The sequence below is a fragment of the Mobula birostris genome, chromosome 15 (assembly GCF_030028105.1).
Source record: "Mobula birostris isolate sMobBir1 chromosome 15, sMobBir1.hap1, whole genome shotgun sequence".
Lineage (NCBI taxonomy): Eukaryota > Metazoa > Chordata > Chondrichthyes > Myliobatiformes > Myliobatidae > Mobula > Mobula birostris.
In genome coordinates, this window is record NC_092384.1 from 84,320,398 (window position 1) to 84,345,031 (window position 24,634).

The 24,634-nt window shown below is 46.1% G+C and overlaps 1 protein-coding gene across 18 annotated transcripts in view; it reads right to left on the minus strand.

Annotated features, from left to right (window-relative positions):
* Nucleotides 1-24,634, minus strand: part of cbfa2t3 (CBFA2/RUNX1 partner transcriptional co-repressor 3) — a 318,224-nt gene that overhangs the window by 4,463 nt on the left and 289,127 nt on the right. The window lies entirely within an intron of this gene.

Below are 24,634 nucleotides of genomic sequence, written 5' to 3' on the forward strand. Positions count from 1 at the left end.
ACACTCCCACTATAGTTACATCCACTCCATTAAAGTCTTTCAAAATTTGATAGGAATGAGATTCTGCACCCCTCCCCCATTCTTCGTAATTCCAGTGAGCAGAGGCCCAGAGCCATCAATCAATTGTCCTCAAATGGTAAAGCTTTCCTTCCTGGAATCATGCTTCTGAACCCTCTCCAATGTCAGCACTTCCTTTCTTAGATAAGGGGCCCAAAACTGCTCACAATAATCCAAGGGAGGCCTTCCCAGTGCTTTATAAGGCCTCAACATTACATGCTTGCTTTCATATAATCTAGTCCTCTCAAAATGAATGCTAAGTCCTTCTGCAATCTCCCTGCTTCCTCAACACTACCTGCCCCTCCACCTATCTTCATATCATTCACAAACTTGGCCTCAAAGCTATCAATTCTTATGTTATCCAAATTATTGACAGTAATGTAAAATGAGTTAGATATGGCCCTTGTGGCTACGGGGGTCAGGGGGTATGGAGGGAAGGTTGGGGCGGGGTTCTGAGTTGGATGATCAGCCATGATCATAATAAATGGCGGTGCAGGCTCGAAGGGCTGAATGGCCTACTCCTGCACCTATTTTCTATGTTTCTAAGTGTTTACGACACAGATCCCTGTGGAACACCATTAGTTGCGGCAGCCTAGGGGTGTAGTCCATCAGGTCCTGGGGACTTAAGACCTTTCAATTTCCCTTGCACCTTCTCCCTAGTAATGACAACTTCATTCACTTCTGTCCCGACATTCGAACTTCAGCATACCATTAGTGTCTTTCACAATGAACACTGATGCAAAATACTTATTCAGTTTGTCTACCATTTCCTTGTCCTCCATTACTACCTATCCAGCTTCATTTTCCAGCGATCTGATATCCATTCTCACCTCTCTTTTACTCTTTATATATCTGAAGAAACTTTTAGTATCCTCTTTAATATAATTGGCTAGCTTACCTTCATATTCCATCTTTTGCCTCTTTTTGACTTTTTTTGTTGCCTTCTGTTTGTTTTTAAAAGCTTCCCAGTCCTCTAACTTCCCACTATTTTTTTGCTCTTATATGTCCTCTCTTTGTCAGCCATGGTTGCATCATCAAGTTTATAATACTACTTCTACTTTGTTATATATCTATACTGCGCCTTCCAAATTGCTCCCAGAAATTCTAGATTTTTTTTACTCTGCCATCATCCCTGCTAGTGTCCCCTTCCAATCAGTTTTGGCCAGCTCCTCTCTCATGCCTCTGTATTTCCCTCTACTCCACTGTGATACTGATACATCTGACTTTAGCTTCCCCCTCTCAAATTGCAGGGTGAATTCTATCACATTGTGATTACTGGACCCAAAGTGTTTCTTTGCCATAAGCTCTTTAATCAAATCCGGTTCATTGCCCAACATCCAATCCAGAATAACTAATCCCCTCGTGGACTCAACCATAAGCTGTTCTAAAAAGCCACCGTGTATGCATTCGACAAATTCCCCCTCTTGGGTCCAGCACCAACCTGAATTTCCCAAACTGCATATTGAAATCCCCCATAACTATTGTAACATTGCCCTTTTGACATGCCTTTTCTATTTCCTGTCATAATTTGTAGTTCACATCTTTGCTACCGTTCAGAGGTCCGTATATAACTCCCATCAGGGTCTTTTTACCCTTGCAGTTTCCTAACTCTACCCACAACTTATTATACGGCTTCCTGAGGATTGGATTTCATTTTTTACCAACAGAGCCACGCCACTTCCTCTGAATACCTGCCTGTCTTTTTGATACAATGTCTATCCTTAGATGTTTACCGTCTTGGATACTATTGTGGGGGATGACCTCCCAGGGTAATGCCACAGAGACTGGTTTATTGGCATTCAGCATGGGTCTGTGGTGCAGAAAGGAAAGAGGGAGAAGAGGGGAGCGGTAGTCAGAGGAACAGACAGGAGATTCTGTGGATGTGAACAGGATACGTGAATGGTAAGTTGCCTCCCCAATGTCAAGATCAGCAACGTCTCAGATCATGTCCACAACATTTTGCGGGGGGAGGGAGAGCAGCCAGATGACTTGGTACAGATTGGTACCAATGCCATAGGAAAGAAAAGTAAAGAGGTCCTGAAAAGAGAATTTAGAGAGAGCAGAAAACTGAGAAGCAGGACCTCCAGGGTAGTAACTTCTGGGTTGCTACCTGTGCCATGCACCAGTGAGGGTAGAAACAGGATGATTGGGCCAGTGAAGGAGTGGAGCTTTGAGGCTTTGACTCGAGAGGCTTCGACGAGAAGAGGCGGAGGACAAGCTAGCTCGCAGTTAGTTTTTACAATGTCCCCTGAGACGGTGATGTGCCTCTCATGTGAGATGTGGCAGTCTTGGGGGAACGCCCCTCTCCCGCAGAGTCACATCTGCCAGAAGTGCATACGGCTGGGCGATCTGGAAGACCGTGTAAGGAATCTGGAGCAGCAGCTGGATGACCTTCGACTCATAAGGGAGAATGAGGCAGTCATAGATGAGAGCTACAGGGAGGTAGTCACACCTGGGCTGTCGGAAGCAGGTCACTGGGTGACAGTCAGAGGGTGGAAAGCGAAGGTGAGCAGACAGGTAGTGCAGAGCACCCCTGTAGCCATTCCCCTGAATAATAAGTTTATTGTCCTGGATACTGTTGGTGGGGACGACCGACCAGGTGTGAGCCACGGTGGCAGGGCCTCCGGCACTGAGTCTGACCCTGTGGTGCAGAAGGGTGGGACGGAGAAGAGGAGAGCTGTCGTCATTGGAGACTCTATAGTCAGGGGAGCAGACAGGAGATTTTGTGGATGTGAAAAGGACAGCTGCATGGTTTGTTGCCTCCCGGGTGCCAGGGTCCGGGATGTCTCTGACCGGGTGCACGACATCCTGGTACGAGAGGGAAAGCAACCAGAAGTCGTGATACATGTTGGGACCAACGACATAGGCAGGAAGAGGGATGAGGTCCTGGAGTGTGAGTTTCGGGAATTAGGCAGAAGGCTGAAGAACAGGACCTCAAGGGTGACGTTCTCAGGATTGCTGCCAGTGCGACGTGACAGAGATAGTAAGAATTGGAGGAGATGGCAGTTGAATGCGTGGCTGAGGAGTTGGTGCAGGGAGCAGGGTTTTAGATTTTTAGATCATTGAGATCTCTTCTGGGGAAGGTGGGACCTGTACAGATTGGATGGGTTGCACCTGAACTCGAGGGGGAGCAATATCCTTGTAGGTAGGTTTGCTAGCATGGTTCGGGAGGGTTTAAACTAATTTGCGAGGGGGATGGGACCCAGAGCGATAGAGCAGTGAAAGAAGTGCATGGAGTAAAGCCAGATCTAACATACAGAGAGGCTTTGAGGAAAGAGAAGCAGAATAAACGGTGTAAAGACAGTAAGGTAGAAGGGCTGAAATGTGTGTACCTCAATGCAAAAAGCATCAGGAACAAAGGTGATGAACTGAGAGCTTGGATACATACATGGAATTATGATGTAGTGGCCATTACGGAGACTTGGCTGGCACCAGGGCAGGAATGGATTCTCAATATTCCTGGACTTCAGTGCTTTAAAAGGGATAGAGAGGGCGGAAAAAGGGGAGGAGGGGTGGCATTACTGATCAGGGATACTATTACAGCTACAGAAGGGGTGGTTAACATAGCAGGATCCTCTTTTGAGTCAATATGGGTGGAAGTCAGGAACAGGAAGGGAGCAGTTACTCTACTGGGGGTATTCTATAGGCCTCCTGGTAGCAGCAGAGATACAGAGGAGCAGATTGGGAGGCAGATTTTGGAAAGGTGCAAAAATAACAGGGTTGTTATCATGGGTGACTTTAACTTCCCTAATATTGATTGGCACCTGATTAGTTCCAAGGGTTTAGATGGGGCAGAGTTTGTTAAGTGTGTCCAGGATGGATTCCTGTCACAGTATGTGGACAGGCCGACCAGGGGGAATGCCATACTAGATCTAGTACTAGGTAATGAACCGGGTCAGGTCTCAGATCTCTCAGTGGGTGAGCATCTGGGGGACAGTGACCACCGCTCCCTGGCCTTTATAATTATCATGGAAAAGGATAGAATCAAAGAGGACAGGAAAATTTTTAATTGGGGAAAGGCAAATTATGAGGCTATAAGGCTAGAACTTGCGGGTGTGAATTGGGATGATTTTTTTGCAGGGAAATGTACTATGGACATGTGGTCGATGTTCAGAGATCTCTTGCGGGATGTTAGGGATAAATTTGTCCCGGTGAGGAAGATAAAGAATGGCAGGGTGAAGGAACCATGGGTGACAAGTGAGGTGGAAAATCTAGTCAGGAGGAAGAAGGCAGCATACATGAGGTTTAGGAAGCAAGGATCAGCTGGGTCTATTGAGGAATATAGGGAAGCAAGAATGGAGCTTAAGAAGGGGCTGAGAAGAGCAAGAAGGGGGCATGAGAAGGCCTTGGTGAGTAGGGTAAAGGAAAACCCCAAGGCATTCTTCAATTATGTGAAGAAAAAAAAGGATGACAAGGTGAAGGTAGGACCGATTAGAGATAAAGGTGGGAAGATGTGCCTGGAGGCTGTGGAAGTGAGCGAGGTCCTCAATGAATACTTCTCTTCAGTATTCACTGATGAGAGGGAACTTGATGATGGTGAGGACAATATGAGTGAGGTTGATGTTCTGGAGCATGCTGATATTAAGGGAGAGGAGGTGTTGGAGTTGTTAAAATATATTAGGACAGATAAGTCCCCGGGGCCTGACAGAATATTCCCCAGGCTGCTCCATGAGGTGAGGGAAGAAATTGCTGAGCCTCTGGCTAGGATCTTTATGTCTTCGTTGTTCACGGGAATGGTACCAGAGGATTGGAGGGAGGCGAATGTTGTTCCCTTGTTCAAAAAAGGTAGTTGGGATAGTCCGGGTAATTATAGACCAGTGAGCCTTACGTCTGTGGTGGGAAAGCTGTTGGAAAAGATTCTTAGAGATAGGATCTATAGGCATTTAGAGAATCATGGTCTGATCAGGGACAGTCAGCATAGCTTTGTGAAGGGCAGATTGTGTCTAACAAGCCTGATAGAGTTCTTTGAGGAGGTGACCAGGCATATAGATGAGGATAGTGCATTGGATGTGATCTGTATGGATTTTAGTAAGGCATTTGACAAGGTTCCACCTGGTAGGCTTATTCAGAAAGATAGAAGGCATGGGATCCAGGGAAGTTTGACCAGGTGGATTCAGAATTGGCTTGCCTGCAGAAGGCAGAGGGTGGTGGTGGAGGGAGTACATTCAGATTGGAGGATTGTGACTAGTGGTGTCCCACAAGGATCTTTTCTGGGACCTCTACTTTTCGTGATTTTTATTAACGACCTGGATGGGGGGGTAGAAGGGTGGGTTGGCAAGTTTGCAGACGACACAAAGGTTGGTGGTGTTGTAGATAGTGTAGAGGATTGTCAAAGATTGCAGAGAGACATTGATAGGATGCACAGGTGGGCTGAGAAGTGGCAGATGGAGTTCAACCCAGAGAAGTGTGAGGTGGTACACTTTGGAAGGACAAACTCCAAGGCAGAGTACAAAGTAAATGGCAGGATACTTGGTAGTGTGGAGGAGCAGAGGGATCTCGGGGTACATGTCCACAGATCCCTGAAAGTTGCCTCACAGGTGGATAGGGTAGTTAAGAAAGCTTATGGGGTGTTAGCTTTCATAAGTCGAGGGATAGAGTTTAAGAGTCGCGATGTAATGATGCAGCTCTATAAAACTCTGGTTAGGCCACACTTGGAGTATTGTGTCCAGTTTTGGTCACCTCACTATAGGAAGGATGTGGAAGCATTGGAAAGGGTACAGAGGAGATTTACCAGGATGCTGCCTGGTTTAGAAAGTATGCATTATGATCAGAGATTAAGGGAGATAGGGCTTTACTCTTTGGAGAGAAGGAGGATGAGAGGAGACATGATAGAGGTGTACAAGATAATAAGAGGAATAGATAGAGTGGATAGCCAGCGCCTCTTCCCCAGAGCACCACTGCTCAATACAGGAGGACATGGCTATAAGGTAAGGGGTGGGAAGTTCAAGGGGGATATTAGAGGAAGGTTCTTTACTCAGAGAGTGGTTGGTGCATGGAATGCACTGCCTGAGTCAGTGGTGGAGGCAGATACACTAGTGAAGTTTAAGAGACTACTAGACAGGTATATGGAGGAATCTAAGGTCGGGGCTTATATGGGAGGCAGGGTTTGAGGGTTGGCACAACATTGTGGGCCGAAGGGCCTGTACTGTGCTGTACTATTCTATGTTCTATGTTCTATTTGGCAGATAAATGCGTGGCTGAGAAGCTGGTGCTGGGGGCAGGGCTCTTGGATATTTGGGATCTCTTCCGGTGGAACCTGAACCCGAGGGGGAGCAATGTTCTCGCAGGCAGGTTTGTTGGAGCTGTTGGGGAGGGTTTAAACTAATTTGGTAGAGGGGTTGGAACTGGAATAAAGGGACTCAGGATGGGGCGGATGGTCAAAAAGCAAAGGTAGCACGCAGTCAGATTATCTGAAAGGGCAGGCAGATGATAGGACAAAATTGCAGCTGGCAGGGTGAATATCAGAGCATTAGGGATACAGAGTCAGAAAAGGGGATTCAAAGTGTTGTATCTCAATGCACAGAGTATAAGAAATAAGGTGGATGATCTTGTTACTGATTGGCCATCACTGAATCATGGCTGAAGGATGGTTGTAGTTGGAAGGTGAATGTCCAAGGTTACATGTTGTATCGGAGGGATAGGAAGGTCGGCAGAGTGGGTGGTGTGGCTCTGCTGGTAAAGAATGGCATCAAATCATTACAAAGATGCGAAGGATTGGTGTTTGACAGGCTCTTGATTAACCAGGATGTTAAAGGTTATGGGAAGATGGCAGGAGAATGGTGCTGACGGGGATATAAATCAGTCATGATGGAATGGTGGAGCAGACTTGATGGGCCGAATAGCCTAATTTTCTTACGTGTTATGGTCTTCAACATTGCTCACCAATTCTGGATGTGAACTCTACAGCCTCCCAACAAACAGTTTAAAAAAAAGTTTCTTATGTTCTTTCAGATGAAAGTCTCACATTTAATCTGATATCCTCTTAATTCCAAACCCCTTAATCAGTCTAAATACTAAAGTCTGAAAATTGAACTGGAAACATCATATTTTTGTGTTTTGTGCACTTCAACACAGTCTGAAATACCAGCTGGGTAGAACTGACAACAAGAACAGCACAGCGTTAGTGTTTGTTTATTGGCGTACAGTGCAGAATACGCACTTGCAGCACTTCAAGTCACGCTGCCCATTAACCCCTGATTTAATCCTAGCCTAATCACAAGACAATTTACAATGAGGTACAGTCGATGTTTCGGGCCGAGACTCTTTGTCAGGACTAACTGAAAGAAGAGACAGTAAGAGATTTGAAAATGGGAGGGGGAGGGGGAGATCCGCAATGATAGGAGAAGACAGGAGGGGGAGGGATGGACCCAAGAACTGGACAGTTCCAGACCTAACCAGTTCCCCTCTACCACCACTCTGCTTCGTCTAGCGAAATTAGTCTTCACTCTTAATAATTTCTCCTTTGGCTCCTCCCACTTCCTCCAAACTAAAGGTGTAGCTATGGGCACCCGTATGGGTCCTAGCTATGCCTGCCTTTTTGTTGGCTTTGTGGAACAATCTATATTCCAAACCTATTCTGGTATCTGTCCCCCAATTTTCCTTCACTATATCGATGACTGCATTGGCACTGCTTCCTGCACGCACGCAGAGCTCGTTGACTTCATTAACTTTGCCTCCAACTTTCACCCGGCCCTCAAGTTTACCTGGTCCATTTCCAACACCTCCTTCCCCTTTCTAGATCTTTCTGTCTCTGTCTCTGGAGACAGCTTATCTACTGATGTCTACTATAAGCCTACTGACTTTCACAGCTATCTGGACTATTCCTCTTCTCACCCTATCTCTTGCAAAAATGCCACCCCTTTCTCGCAATTCCTCCATCTCCGCCGCATCTGCTCTCAGGATGAGGCTTTTCATTCCAGGACGAGGGAGATGTCCTTTTTTAAAGAAAGGGGCTTCTCTTCCTCCACCATCAACTCTGCTCTCAAACGCATCTTTCCCATTTCACGCACATCTGCACTCACCCCATCCTCCTGCCACCCCACTAGGAATAGGGTTCCCCTTGTCCTCACCTACCACCCCACCAGCCTCCGGGTCCAACATATTATTCTCCATAACTTCCGCCACCTCCAACGGGATCCCACCACTAAGCACATCTTTTCCTCCCCCCCCCCCCAGCTTTCCACAGGGATCGCTCCCTACGCGACTCCCTTGTCCATTTGTCCCCCCCATCCCTCCCCACCGATCACCCTCCTGGCACTTATCCTTGTAAGCGGAACAAGTGCTACACATGCCCTTACACTTCCTCCCTCACCACCGTTCAGGGCCCCAGACAGTCCTTCCAGGTGAGGCGACACTTCACCTGTGAGTCGGCTGGGGTGATATACTGCGTCTGGTGCTCCCGATGTGGCCTTCTATATATTGGTGAAACCCGACGCAGACTGGGAGATCGTTTCGCTGAACACCTACGCTTTGTCTGCCAGAGAAAGCCGGATCTCCCAGTGGCCACACATTTTAATTCCACATCCCATTCCCATTCTGACATATCTATCCACGACCTCCTCTACTGTAAAGATGAAGCCACACTCAGGTTGGAGGAACAACACCTTATATTCCGTCTGGGTAGCCTCCAACCTGATGGCATGAACATCGACTTCTCTAACTTCCGTTAATACCCCACCTCCCCCTCGTACCCCATCTGTTATTTATTTTTATACACACATTCTTTCTGTCACTCTCCTTTTTCTCCCTCTGTCCCTCTGACTATACCCCTTGCCCATCCTCTGGGTTCCCCCCACCCCTTGTCTTTCTCCCTGGGCCTCCTGTCCCATGATCCTCTCATATCCCCTTTGCCAATCACCTGTCCAGCTCTTGGCTCCATCCCTCCCCTATCATTTTGGATCTCCCCCTCCCCCTCCCACTTTCAAATCTCTTACTAGCTCTTCTTTCAGTTAGTCCTGACGAAGGGTCTCAGCCTGAAACGTCGACTGTACCTCTTCTTAGAGATGCTGCCTGGCCTGCTGCGTTCACCAGCAACTTTGATGTGTGTTGCTTGAATTTCCAGCATCTGCAGAATTCCTTGTGTTTGACAATTTACAATGATCATTTAACTTGCCAACCAGTACGTCTTTGGAATGTGGGAGGAAACCAGAGCATCCAGGGGAATCTTGGGGAGAAAGTACAAGCTCCTTACAGGCAGTGGCGGGAATTGAACTTGAGTTGCCTGTATTGTAAAATGTTGTGCTAATCACTACACTACTGTGTTCTAGTTACTGCAAGGTGTAGCCCAGTTTTCACTAATGGAACAGTTATAAACAAGGAGACACAGACACCAGCTAAAGGGATAGTAATTTAAAACTGGGTTTTGTCAACATTTCTTCTCTCAGAAGGTAGAGAATCTCTTGGCACAGAGGATGGGAGGGTGACGGATGCTGGTATGTTAGATTTACTTCTGATAAAGATACATATTTAAAAGAGCAAGGAACTGAAAATTATGGAGACCTGGCACAGAAAAGAAATTATGGTCGGGAAAGATCAAGCATGATTATGTTGAATCAAATATTCAAATATGATGGCAGAATATAGTATTAATGGTAAGACTCTTAGCAGTGTGGATTATCAGAGGGATCTTGGGGTCCGAGTCCATAGGACACTCAAAGCAGCGTTAAGAAGGCATACGGTGCATTGGCCTTCATCAATCATGGGATTGAATTTAGGAGCCGACTGGTAATGTTTCAGCTATATAGGACCCCGGTCAGACCACACTTGGAATCCTGTGCTCAGTTCTGGTCGCCTCACTACAGAAAGGATGTGGAAGCCATAGAAAGGGTGCAGAGGAGATTTACAAGAATTTTGCCTGGATTGGGGAGCATGCCTAATGAAAGCAGGTTGAGTGAACTCAGCCTTTTTCTCCTTGGAGTGACAGAGGATGAGAGGTGACCTGATGGAGGTGTACAAGATGATGAGAGGCATTGATCGTGTGGATCGTCAGAGGCTTTTTCCCAGGGCTGAAATGGCTGCCACAAGTTTAAGGTGCTGGGGAGTAGGTACAGAGGAGATGTCAGGGGTAAGTTTTTAACACAGAGAGTGGTGAGTGCGTGGAATGGGCTGCCGGCGACAGTGGTGGAGGTGGATACGATAGGGTCTTTTAAGAGACTTATTGATATGTACACGGAGCTTAGAAAAATAGAGGACTACGGGTAAGCCTAGTAATTTCTAAGGTAATGGCATGTTCGGCACAACTTTGTGGACCGAAGGGCCTGTATTGTGCTGTAGGTTTTCTATGAATAGTGGGGTAGGGTTGAGTGGCCAAATGGCTCACTCTTGCTCCTATTTTCCTGTTCTTCTTGATCACTGTGATGGTGATCTGAAGGCAGCACAGGTCAAACCCTTTATACCCCACCAAAAACAAAGTTAAATCCAGAAGTCTAACTTCTAGTCTTTATTTTCTATCTTCAGTCTATTAAATCGGCCCATTGTCTTCACTTTGCTAACACAAACAGTAGGATTCTCTTCATGTCTTCCTCTGATTGGACACTTAAAACAACCTTAATTAGTGTTATGGGATATTTTCAAACCCACCCAAGACAGCACTTAAAACTCTGCTTGCCCATTCCCCTGGTTTTGGATTTCAGAATCAGGTTTATTATCACTGGCATGTGTCGTGAAATTTGTTAATGTAGCAGCAGCAGTTCAATGCAATACATATAGAAGAAGATGAAAAAAAACTAATAAATACCATCTGTCACCCTTTCAGCGCAGAAACCTCTTTTCAGTGCCCAGATAGGAAGGCACACATTCAAATGTAAAACGAGCGATGAATTCTGAACACAAATCAAACCCTTGGATGATGTTGCTCACAGTCACTCTGGCTACACGTACATGTTGTGGGTGAGACTATGACAAGCCTCACTGTATTACAACAAATCCATTCTCGGTGCTGTCACCATGGACATTGTATTAAATAAGCGAGAAAGAAAACAATAGAATTTCTCAGTTATCGAATCCTGAAATTATTTTTTGATAGAATTATGCCCTCAGAGTGTTTGCTACTCAAAGTAATTCCTGAAAGCAAAGCTCCTGGCCATACAGAAATACATACATACTGTACTACCAGGCATATTTCTTCCAGCAGGAAGCTAGACACATTTATTCTCTGACCAACCCCAAAAACCTTATCACAGCATACCTATAGCTGGAAATCCCTCACAGGTACACAGATCCCTGCCCCGAATACAAGTAAAATCCAGGAGGTCAGCACAGCAGGAGTCGTAATTCAAAGAATCCCCCTATGCACTGTGCTTGAAGCATGCCAATGCCCATTGATACTAATTCCATTTACTAGAAGTTAGTCCATAGCCCACTAGCAATTTAAAGTGCCTGTCCAGACACTACTTAAATAATGTGGGAGCATTTGCCTCGACCACCCTCTCAGGCAGTATTTTCAAAACTGCAACCACTCTCACTGAAAACAATTTTCTCAGATTTCCTCTAACCCTTTCACTCCTCCTCTCACCTGGGCCTCTGGTCTTACACGCCTCTGCCATGAGGAGAAGCTTCTTTCTGTCTGCTCGACCTATGCCTCACAATGTTGTAAAGCTCCAAGGAAACAAAGCTAGCCTGTCACAGAACATAGTGACATATGGAAATTATAGGCCAGTGAGTCTTACTTCAGTGGTGGGCAAGTTGTTGGGGAAGATGCTGAGAGGCAGGATTTATGAGCATTTGGAGAGACATAATCTGATTAGGGATAGTCAGCATAGCTTTGAAAAGGGCTGGTCGTTCCTTATGAACCTCATTGAATTCTTTGAGGATGTAACAAAACGCATTGATGAAGGTAGAGCAGTGGATGTAGTGTATATAGATGTCAGTAAGGTTCCCTATGCAAGGCTCCTTCAGAAAGTAAGGAGGCATGGGATCTAAGGAGACCTTGCTTTGTGGATCTAGAATTGGCTTGCCACAGAAGGCAAAGGGTGGTTGTGGATGGTTCATATTCTGCTTGGAGGTTGGTGACCAGTGGTGTTCCGCAGGGGTCTGTTCTGGGACCCCTCCCCCTTTGTGATTTTTATAAATGACCTGAAGAGGAAGTAGAAAGGTGGGTTAGTAAGTTTTCTGATGACACAAAAGTTGGGGGTGTTGTGGATAGTCTGGAGGGTTTGTCAGAGGCTACAGCAGAACATCGATTGGATGCAGAACTGGACTGAGAAGTGGCAGATGGAGTTCAACCCAGATAGGTGTGAAGTGGTTCATTTCAGTTGGTCAAATTTGAAGACAGAATATAATATTAATGGTAAGACTCTTGGCAGTGTGGAGGATCAGTGAGATCTTGGGGTCTGTGTCCATCGGACACTCAAAGCTCCTGCACAGGTTGACAGTTTTTTAAGAAGGCATATGGTGTGGTGGCATTCATGAACTGTGGTTGAGTTCAAGAGTCATGAGGTAATGTTACAGCTATTTAAGACCTTGGTCAGACTCCACTTGGAGTACAGTGCTCAGTTCTGGTCACCTCACTACAGGAACGATGTGGATACTATAAGAGAGGGTGCAGGGGAGATTTATAAGGATGTTGCCTGGATTGGGGAGCATGCCTTATGAGAATAGGTTAAGTGAACTTGGCCTTTTCTCCTTGGAGCGATGGAGGATGAGGGGTGACCTGATAGAGGTGTATAAGATGATGAGAGGCTTTTCCCCAAGGCTGAAATGGCTAACACGAGGAGGCTTGGAAGAAGGTACAAAGGGGATGTCAGAGGTACGTTTTGCACACAGAGTGGTGGGTGCATGGATTTTTTCCCCATCATTTGAAGAAGTGAGTGAGAGAGCGATATTTTGGTAGGGAAATTCTAGGCAGCTTCTAGAGTAGTTTACATGGTTGGCACAACATTGTGGGCCGAGGGACCTTTAACGTGCTGTAGATTTTCTATGTTTTCTATGTTCTATAAATTGGGTAACATTACTGCAAAGCTGTGATTTCAATGCACTCAGGCCAGATAGGTTTTCATCGCATTGAAATTGTGCAGCTTGTCATATGACAGTTGTTTTTCTAATGGTACCTTTTCCACTAGCTCAGCATTTTCTCCAAAGTAGTCCATTAATGTCTTCTTGCTTGTCTGCACAGGAGCATCCTGCCCACATACATTCTTTTAACAGCTCTCCCACTTCACCCCTTTTGTTCTTGTTATCCCATGTTACACTTAGTTGTAGTTACTAATGGACCATACTCACTCGCATTCAGGACAACCTACCACCCGGGGTCAAACACAGTGAATCTCCAATAATCCAGACACTTGGTGCCAGTCTAACAGATTTCTCAGATTATTGGATGTTCACTATTTTTACATGTTACACAGTCGTACACAGTAATCCATTTTGCAACCAACCAGCTGCGTTTAAAGGGAGCTTGAAATATACAAACATCCTGGACCCTGGCTCTGGCTACAGTCAGGAAGTCCTAGTTGGGCCGCATCTGAAGTATTGCATTCAATTCTGCTCACCCCATTGCCGAAAAGATGTTGAGGCTTTAGAGAGGCTCCAGAAGACGTTTAACAGGATGGTGCAAACACGAGGAATTCTGCAGATGCTGGAAATTCAAGCAACACACATCAAAGTTGCTGGTGAACGCAGCAGGCCAGGCAGCATCTCTAGGAAGAGGTACAGTCGACGTTTCAGGCCGAGACCCTTCATCAGGACTAACTGAAGGAAGAGTTAGTAAGAGATTTGAAAGTGGGAGAGGGAGGGGGAGATCCAAAATGATAGGAGAAGACAGGAGGGGGAGGGATGGAGCCAAGAGCTGGACAGGTGATTGGCAAAGGGGATATGAGAGGATCATGGGACAGGAGGTCCGGGGAGAAGGAAAAAGGGGAGGGGGGGAAACCCCAGAGGATGGGCAAGGGGTATAGTCAGAGGGACAGAGGGAGAAAAAGGAGAGTGAGAGAAAGAATGTGTGTATAAAAATAAACAACAGATGGGGTACGAGGGGGAGGTGGGGCATTAGTGGAAATTTGAGAAGTCAATGTTCATGCCATCAGGTTGGAGGCTACCCAGATGGAATATAAGGTGTTATTCCTCCAACCTGAGTGTGGCTTCATCTTTACAGTAGAGGAGGCCATGGATAGACATGTCAGAATGGGAATGGGATGTGGAATTAAAATGTGTGGCCACTGGGAGATCCTGCTTTCTCTGGCGGACAGAGCGTAGGTGTTCAGTGAAACAATCTCCCAGTCTGCGTTGGGTCTCGCCAATATATAGAAGGCCACATCGGGAGTACTGGACGCAGTACCGGACCTCAGCCGACTCACAGGTGAAGTGTTGCCTCACCTGGAAGGACTGTCTGGGGCCCTGAATGGTGGTAAGGGAGAAAGTGTAAGGGCATGTGTAGCACTTGTTCCACTTACAAGGGTAAGTGCCAGGAGGGAGATCGGAGGGGAGGGATGGGGGGGACGAATGGACAAGGGAGTTGCATAGGGAGCGATCCCTGTGGAAAGCTGGGGGGTGTGGAGGGAAAGAAAGATGTACTTACTGGTGGGATCCCGTTGGAGGTGGCGGAAGTTATGGAGAATAACACGTTGGACCCGGAGGCTGGTGGGGTGGTAGGTGAGGACAAGGGGAACCTTTTTAAAATATGGAACGCTTCACGAATTTGCATGCCATCCTTGCGCAGGGGTTTTTAAAATATGAAAGGTCTCAAAGCTCTCCGCTTCTTTTTGGATTCCAGATCTAACCAGTTCCCCTCTACCACCACTCTGCTCCGTCTAGCGGAATTAGTCCTTACTCTTAATAATTTCTCCTTTGGCTCCTTCCACTTCCTCCAAACTAAAGGTGTAGCTATGGGCACCCGTATGGGTCCTAGCTATGCCTGCTTTTTTGTTGGCTTTGTGGAACAATCTATGTTCCGTGCCTATTCTGGTATCTGTCCCCCACTTTTCCTTCGCTACATTGACGACTGCATTGGCGCTGCTTCCTGCACGCATGCAGAGCTCATTGACTTTATTAACTTTGCCTCAAACTTTCACCCTGCCCTCAAGTTTACCCGGTCCATTCCTGACACCTCCCTCCCTTTTCTTGATCTTTCTGTCTCTGTCTCTGGAGACAGCTTATCCACTGATGTCTGCTATAAGCCTGCGGACTCTCACAGCTATCTGGACTATTCCTCTTCTCACCCCGTCTCTTGCAAAAATGTCATCCCCTTCTTGCAATTCCTCCGTCTCCACCGCATCTGCTCTCAGGATGAGGCTTTTCATTCCAGGACAAGGGAGATGTTCTCCTTTTTTAAAGAAAGGGGTTTCCCTTCCTCCACCATCAACTCTGCTCTCAAACGCATCTCCCCCATTTCACGCACATCTGCTCTCAATCCATCCTCCCGCTATCCCACCAGGAATAGGGTTCCCCTGGTCCTCACCTACCACCCCACCAGCCTCTGGTCCAACATATAATTCCCTATAACTTCCGCCACCTCCAACGGGATCCCACCACTAAGCACATCTTCCCCCCCCCCCCTTTCCACAGGGATCGCTCCCTATGCGACTTCCTTGTCCATTTGTCCCCCCCCATCCCTCCCTACCGATCTCCCTCCTGGCACTTATCCTTGTAAGCAGAACAAGTGCTACATATGCCCTTACACTTCCTCCCTCACCACTATTCAGGGCCCCAGACAGTTCCTTCCAGGTGAGGCAACACTTCACCTGTGAGTCGGCTGGGGTGATGTTCTGTGTCCGGTGCTCCCGATGTGGCCTTCTATATATATTGGCGAGACCCGACACAGACTGGGAGATCGTTTCGCTGAACACCTATGCTCTGTCTGCCAGAGAAAGCAGGATCTCCCAGTGGCCACACATTTTAATTCCACGTCCCATTCCCATTCTGATATGTCTATCCACGGCCTCCTCTACTGTAAAGATGAAGCCACACTCAGGTTGGAGGAACAACACCTTATATTCCGTCTGGGTAGCCTCCAACCTGATGGCATGAACATTGACTTCTCAAACTTCCGCTAATGCCCCACCTCTCCCTCGTACCCCATCCATTATTTATGTATTTATTTATATACACACTTTCTTTCTCTCTCTCTTCTTTTTCTCCCTCTGTCCCTCTCACTATACCCCTTGCCCATCCTCTGGGCTTCCCCCACCTTTTCTTTCTTCCTAGGCCTCCCGTCCCATGATTCTCCCCCTTCTTCAGCCTCGTATCCCTTTTGCCAAACAACTGTCCAGCTCTTGGCTCCATCCCTCCCCCTCCTTTCTTCTCCTATCATTTTGGATCTCCCCTTCCCCCTCCCACTTTCAAATCTCTTACTAGCTCTTCTTTCAGTTAGTCCTGACAAAGGGTCTCGGCCCGAAACGTCGACTGTACCTCTTCCTAGAGATGCTGCCTGGCCTGCTGAGTTCACCAGCAACTTTGATGTGTGTTGCTTAACAGGATGGTGGCTGGATTAGAGGGCGTGTGCGACAAGGAGAGGTTATAAGTGTGTGCTATAAGCAGTGTGTCCACTTCCTGAGGAGATTGAGGTGAGCAGCACCACTCTGCCCACCCGGCCATTCTAACCAAATTTCACAGGAGCACCATCAAGAATGTCCTGGCAAGCTGAATCACTGTCTGATACAGGAATTGCAAAGCATCTGACTAAAAGTCCCTACAAAGGGCTGCAATAACTGCTGAGAGGATCGTCACAGTATCTCTCCCACCCATTTGAGATTTTTTTTTCATCATTTGAAGTAGCGACTGAGAGAACGATATTTTGCAGAGCAGGAGCCATTTGAAAACTGCAAGTCTGGTCAAGAGTGACTATGAGTTGAGCCAATAAAGAGAAGGGAGGTGTAAACAGAGTGACCATTATGTACATAGCTAGTACACTGAGAATAGGCCCAGAGTTAATGAGATGTTTCTTGTGTGAGATGTGGGAACTTTGGGAGACCTCTAGTTTCCCTGATAATGACACCACTGAGCTGCAGCTCCTGAGAGAACGTGTTAAGGAACTGGAGCTGCAACTTGATGACCTTTGGCTCATACAGGAAAATGAGGAGGTGATAAGATAGGTGGTCACCCCCTAAGTTGCAGGAGGCAACCTGGGTGACTGTCGGGAGAGGGAAAGGAAACGGGCAGCCAGCACAGAATACCCCCATGGCTGTTCTCTCAATAATAAGTATAACACTTTGGATACTGTCGGGGGGTGGGGGAAGTCCCAGTGACTGGGTATCTAGCACGGAGTCTGGCTCTGTGGGTCAGAAGGGAAGGGGAAGAAGAGGATTGGAGGTACCTGTATGTGGAGGATTTTGGCTAACTGGTGTTGAGTAAATACCCTTGCGAGACCATAGAATTGTGTGTCTGTATTGCTTAATGCCTGGATCAGCAGAAAATCGTGGAACTGCGCTCTGCACTCTGCCTCACTGCTCTAGACATTGGATTACATGGTGTTCCCTGGTAGCTTCTGCTCTAGACATAAGATTATGTGGTGTTGATCCCTTGCTTGCAGCTGTACACCACGAGGCTACGTGACTTTGGTGTTTTTCCCTCCAGTTTGCTTAGGACAATACCAAGTATGGAAATGTTGAACAAACCATACCCATTAGAATTAATCATAAAGGGGGTGTGTGTACTGATTGCAAACTGACTCGGCTTCCAGAGGGATGGTTCTCCGTGTCATGTAAAATAAAGAATCTCCGAATGAATATCTGAATCTTGTGGGGAAAAGAAAATTCCCTAACAGGGAGATAAGGGATTCCATAATTAGAGAAGCAGACAGCAAATTGTATGGGACACCTGGATGGTATGTTGCCTCCCAGATGCCAGGGATGTCTCAGATCAGGTCCATGGCATTCTAAAGGGGGAGGGTAAACGGCCAGAAGTCATGGTACATATTGCTACCAGCAACAAAGGTAGGAAATGGAAGGAGATCCTCAAGAGAGAGTAAAGAGAATTAGGTAGGAAGCTGAAAAGCAGGACCTCTGGGGTAGTAATCTCTGGCTTGCTGCCTCAGCTACGTGTCAGTGAGGGTCAGAATTAGATGAGTTGCCAGATGAATGTGTGGCTGAAGAATTGGTGCAGGGGGCAGGACCTCAGATTACTGGATCATTGGGATCTTTTCTGGAGAAGGTATGAATTGTACACCTGAACCCGAGGAAGTCCTTGTGGGCAGGTTTGCTGGAGCTGTTGGGGAGGGTTTAAACTTATTTGACAGGATGATAGGATCCAGAATACAAATAGATGCAGTGTGTAGTGAGACTGTAAGGAAGGATAGGCCAGAATTGTAGTCAGTGAGTGAGTTGCAGTGTAACATGGGGGAAAGAATCAAAAAAGGTGACAAATACAGGACTGATTTTATATTTGAATGCATGCAGTATATAGAACAAGGTAGATAATTGTAGCGCAATTAAAAATTGAAAAGTACGATGCGGGGATCACTGGGTCATGGCTAAAAGAAGATCATAGTTGGAAGTTTAACTTCCAAGGACACACCTTGTATTGAAAGGACAGGCAGGTAGGCAGAAGGGGTGAGGTGACTGAGGCTGTGCCCTCTGGTCCTAGACTCCCCCACAATCGGAAACATCATCTCCACATCGGCTCAATCAAAACCTTACAACATTCAATTGGTTTCATAGAACATAGAATAGTACAGCACATTAAAGGCCCTTCAGCCCACATTGTTGTGCCAACCCTCAAACTCTGCTTCCCATACAACCCCCCAACTTAAATTCCTCCATATACCTGTCTAGTAGTCTCTTAAATTTCACTAGTGTGTCTGCCTCCACCACTGACTCAGGCAGTGTGTATTCCATGCACCAACCACTCTCTGAGTAAACAAATCTTCCTCTAATATCCCCTTGAACTTCCCACCCCTTACCTTAAAGCCATGTCCTCTTGTATTGAGCAGTGGTGCCCTGGGGAAGAGGCGCTGGCTATCCACTCTATCTATTCCTCTTATTATCTTGTACACCTCTATCCTCCTCCTCTCCAAAGAGTAAAGTCCTAGCTCCCTTAATCTCTGATCATAATGCATACTCTCTAAACCAGGCAGCATCCTGGTAAATCTCCTCTGTACCCTTTCCAATGCTTCCACATCCTTCCTATAGTGAGGTGACCAGAACTGGACACAGTACTCCAAGTGTGGCCTAACCAGAGTTTTATAAAGCTGCATCATTACCTCGCGACTCTTAAACTCTATCCCTTGACTTATGAAAGCTAACACCACATAAGCTTTCTTAACTACCCTATCTACCTGTGAGACAACTTTCAGGGATCTGTGGACATGTACCCCGAGATCCCTCTGCTCCTGCACACTACCAAGTATCCTGCCATTTACTTTGTACTCTGCCTTGGAGTTTGTCCTTCCAAAGTGTACCACCTCACACTTCTCCGGGTTGAACTCCATCTGCCACTTCTCAGCCCACTCCTGCATCCTATCAATGTCTCTCTGCAATCTTTGACAATCCTCTAAACTATCTACAACACCACCAACCTTTGTGTTGTCTGCAAACTTGCCAACCCACTCTTCTACCCCCACATCCAGGTCGTTAATAAAAATCACAAAATGTAGAGTTCCCAGAACAGATCCTTGTGGGACACCACTAGTCACAATCCTCCAATCCGAATGTACTCCCTCCACCACGACCCTCTGCCTTCTGCAGGCAAGCCAATTCTGAATCCACCCGGCCAAACTTCCCTGGATCCCATGCCTTCTGACTTTCTGAATAAGCCTACCGTGTGGAACCTTGTCAAATGCCTTACTAAAATCCATGTAGATCACATCCACTGCACTACCCTCATCTATATGCCTGGTCACCTCCTCAAAGAACTCTATCAGGCTTGTTAGACACGATCTGCCCTTCACAAAGCCATGCTGACTGTCCCTGATCAGACCATGATTCTCTAAATGCCCATAGATCCTATCTCTAAGAATCTTTTCCAACAGCTTTCCCACCACAGACGTAAGGCTCACTGGTCTATTATTACCCGGACTATTCCTACTACCTTTTTTGAACAAGGGAACAACATTCGCCTCCCTCCAATCCTCCGGTACCATTCCCGTGTACAAGGAGGACATAAAGATCCTAGCCAGAGGCTCAGCAATCTCTTCCCTCACCTCGTGGAGCAGCCTGGGGAATATTCCGTCAGGCTCCAGGGACTTATCCATCCTAATGTATTTTAACAACTCAACACCTCCTCTCCCTTAATATCAACATGCTCCAGAACATCAACCTCACTCATATTGTCCTCACTTTCATCAAGTTCCCTCTCATTGGTAAATACCGAAGAGAAGTATTCATTGAGGACCTCACTCACTTCCACAGCCTCCAGGCACATCTTCCCACCTTTATCTCTAATCGGTCCTACCTTCACTCCTGTCATCCTTTTGTTCTTCACATAATTAAAGAATGCCTTGGGTTTTCCTTTACCCTACTCACCAACGCCATCTCATGCCTCCTTCTTAAGCTCCTTTCTTGCTACCCTATATTCCTCAATAGACCCATCTGATTCTTGCTTCCTAAACCTCACGTATGCTGCCTTCTTCCACCTGACTAGATTCTCTACCTCACTTGTCACCCATGGTTCCCTCACCCTACCATTCTTTATCTTCCTCACCGGGACAAATTTATCCTTAACATCCTGCAAGAGATCTGTTACGATCTCCTCAATAAGATCCCTACTCCTTCTAAGTTCCAATGAGTACAGGCCCAGAGCAATCAAACGTTCTTCATATGTTAACCCTATCAATCCTAGAAGCACTCTCATGAACCTCCTCTGAACTCTCTCCAATGTCAGCACATCCTTACTTAGATAAGGTGTCTAAAACTCCTCACAGTATTCCCAAGTAAAGTCTCAATAGTGCCTTCTAAAGCCTCAGCAATACATCCTTGCTTTTATTCTAGTCCTCTTGAAATGAGCGCTAATATTGTATTTTCCTTACTCTCCACAGACTCAACTTGCAAATTAACCTTTCGGGAATCCTGCATGAGGATTCCCAAGTCCCTTTGCACCTCAGGTTCTTGAATTTTTTCCGTTTAGAAAATAGTCTACACTTTTATCCCTTCTACCAAAATGCATAACCACACACTTCAAGACCCTGTATTCCAAATGCCACTTCTTTGCCCATTCTCCTCTATCTCTTATGTAGCCATCTGCTTCCTCAACACTATCTGCCCCTCCTCCTGCCATTGTATCGTCTGCAAATTTGACCACAAAGCCATCAATTCCATCATCCAAATCATTGACATATAACGTAAAAAGAAGCGATTCTAACACTGACCCCTGCAGAAAAGGCCCTCTTTATCCCCACTCTTGTCACTCTGCATGCTAGTATCTTTCCTGCAATACCATGTGCTCTTATCTTGTTAAGTAGCGTTATATGCGATACTCTGTCAAATTCCTTCTGAAAATCCAAGTACACAGCATCCACCAATTCTCCTTTGCTTATTTCTGCAAAGAATGCCAACAGATTTGTCAGACAAGATTTTCCCTCAATGAAACTGTGCTGACTATGACCTATTGTATCATGTGACTCCAAGTTCCCTGAAACGACGTCCTTTCTGAAACATAAACTAATGGAAACACGGAGTGGGAATAACAGTCTAACTTCGTTTTCACTTCAAGTGAGGCGTAACGTATGACATAGTGGCATGATGACGTATGCTATTCACGTACTTTTACATATAATCTGTAATAAACTGTTTAAAGAAACAAGAATGTTTAAATAGATTTATAATATTACTCAAATATTAAATTCTCGACACTCCGTCCTGCTTAGCTATAAACTCCAACTCAATACAGAATACACCTATGTGTTATACACACACACACACGCACGCGCACGCACTATATACTCTATAAAAGGGGCTCTGCCAGAAGCGTCAACTGTTTATTCATTTCCATAGATGCTGCCTGACCTGCTGAGTTCCTCCATTGGATTTCCAGCATCTGCAAAATTTCTTGTGTAAAGATTTAATTATTGTGGAGGATTTACTCTGGTGGGACAACGTCTTTCCTGACAAGGGGGCGCGGGTCACTCTGCTTGGCAGGTGAGATTTGTGGCTGTGAAACAATCTCAGGTCCTGGGGCCTCCTCTGTAGGAGGCGGTTGTAGCAGTTGACTCTGAGATTGCAGGGAGTGGTTCTGACAGCTCTGGACACCTCTCTCTAGCAATTGACTCTGCTCTCCTTAACTGATCAACGTGTTGTCTCCAGAAGATTTCCAATGCAATCTCCAGTGCATGAGAGAGTGGTCCAGTTATGTCTTTAATCTTTCCAAGTACCCACTTTTGATTACTGTACTTCTGTAGCCCCTTGCCTACACTGCTTGTCTTGGAGTGAAACATCGAACCTCCTTGTATGCAAAACCCTCAATTCGTCTCAGCTGTCTATCCTGCAAACTCCTTCAGAGATTGGGGTTTAGCAGATCCAAGTGTGAACATAATGGACAATAAGTGGCCCAAAACTGCTTACAATACTCCAAGTGAGGCCTCGCCAGTGCTTTATAAAGTCCCAACATTACATCCTTGCTTTATATTATTGTCCTCTTGAAATGAATGCTAGCATTGCATTTGCCTTCCTCACCACAGACTCAACCTGCAAGTTAACCTTTAGGGAATCGTGCACAAGGACTCCCAAGTCCCTTTGAAGCTCAGTGTTTATATCTTCTCTTCATTTAGAAAATAGTCTACCCTTTCATTTCTTCTACCATGACCATATACTTCCCAATACTGCATTCTATCTGCCACTTATTTGCCCACTCTCCTAATCTGCCTGTCTTTCTATAGTATCTCTACTTCCTCTGAACTACCTGTAGCTCCACCCATACTCGAATCATCTGCAAACTTTGCAACAAAGCCATCAGTTCCATCATCCGAATCATTGACTACACCAACAGAGACACACCCACCTCTCTGCCTACCTGCCTATCCTTCCGATACAATGTGTTAAGTTCCCAACTATAATCTTTCGGCCACGACTCATTGATGCCCACAACCTGCCAATCTCTAACTGTGCTACAAGATCATCTGCCTTATTTTGTACACTGTGTGCATTCAAATGTAACACATTCAGTCATATATTTGTCACCATTTCAATTTTGTCTCCCTGTTACACTGCAACTCATCCCACTGACTGCAATTTTGCCCTATCATCTGCCTGTCCTTCCTAAGAGCCTCACTACACACTGCCTCTGCTTGTATACCAGCTGCCCCATTTACAGCCCTATCACACTGCTTCCCATCCCCCTGCCAAATGAGTGTAAACCCTCCCCAACAGTTCTAGCAAGCCTGTACACAAGGATATTGATCTCCCTCAGGTTCAGGTGTAACTTGTCCCTTTTGTACAGGTCACACCTTCCCCAGAACCAGTTCCTCAGCCACTTATTCATCTGACAAATCACCCCACTCTTCCCTTAATGGTGTGTGAAACAGGCAGCAATCCAGAGATTACTACCAGGAGACCCCATTTTCAGCTTTCTAACTAACTGCCTAAATTCTCTCTTCAGGACCCCTCCCTTTTCCTACCTATGGCACTGGTGACAATATGTACCAAGATTTCTGGCTGCATACCTTCTCCCTAACCTGATCCAAGACATCCCAGATCCTGGCTCCCAACAGGCGACATTCCATGTGGTGTCTCACATCCACAGAATTTCATGTCTGCTCCTCTAACTATGGAATCCCCCATCACTACTGCAGTCCTCTCCTCCCCCCTTCACTTCTGAGCCACAGCATCAGTCTTCGACATGGAAGACACTAGTGGAATACCAGAAATTTGAGAGTATCAGTTGCAGAAGTGAGTGTTGTTGCTATTGCTAAGGAGAAGGTACTTGGGAAGATGAAAGGTCTGAAAGTAAATAGATATCTGGACTAGGATTCTGAATGAGGTAGTTGAAGAGAATGCAGAGGCATTAGTAATGATCTTTCAAAAGTAATTAGATTCTGGCATGGTTCTGGAGAACTGGAAAATTGCAAATATCACTCCACTTTTCAGTGAAGGAGGGAGAAGAAGAAGGGGGTTTACAGGCCAGTTAGCCAAACCTCAGTGGTTGAGAAGATGTTGGAATTGATTGGTAAGGATAAGGCTTCAGGATACTTAGAGGCACATGATAAAATAGACCAACGTCAGCATGGTTTCCTGATGGGAATTTCTTGCCTGACAAGTCTGCTGGAATTCTTTAAAGAAATAACAAACAGAACATAAGAAATAGGTGCGGGAGTCGGCCCGTTCAGCCTGCTCCGCCATTCATCTCCATTTACCTGCCTTTTCTCCATAACCCTTAATTCCCCTACTATGCAAAAATCTATCCAACCTTGTCTTTAATATATTTGCTGAGGTAGCCTCCACTGCTTCATTGGGCAGAGAATTCCACAGATTCACCAGCCTCTGGGAAAAGCAGTTCCTCCTCATCTCCATCCTAAATCTACTCCCCCAAATCTTAAGGTTATGTCCCCTAGTTCTAGTCTCACCCATCAGTGGAAACAACTTTCCTGCCTCTATCTTATATATCCCTTCCATAATTTTATATGTTTCTATAAGAGGATCTCTCATTCTTCTGAATTCTAGTGAGTACAGTCCCAGATGACTCAATCTCTCCTCATAGCCTAAACCCCTCATCTCTGGAA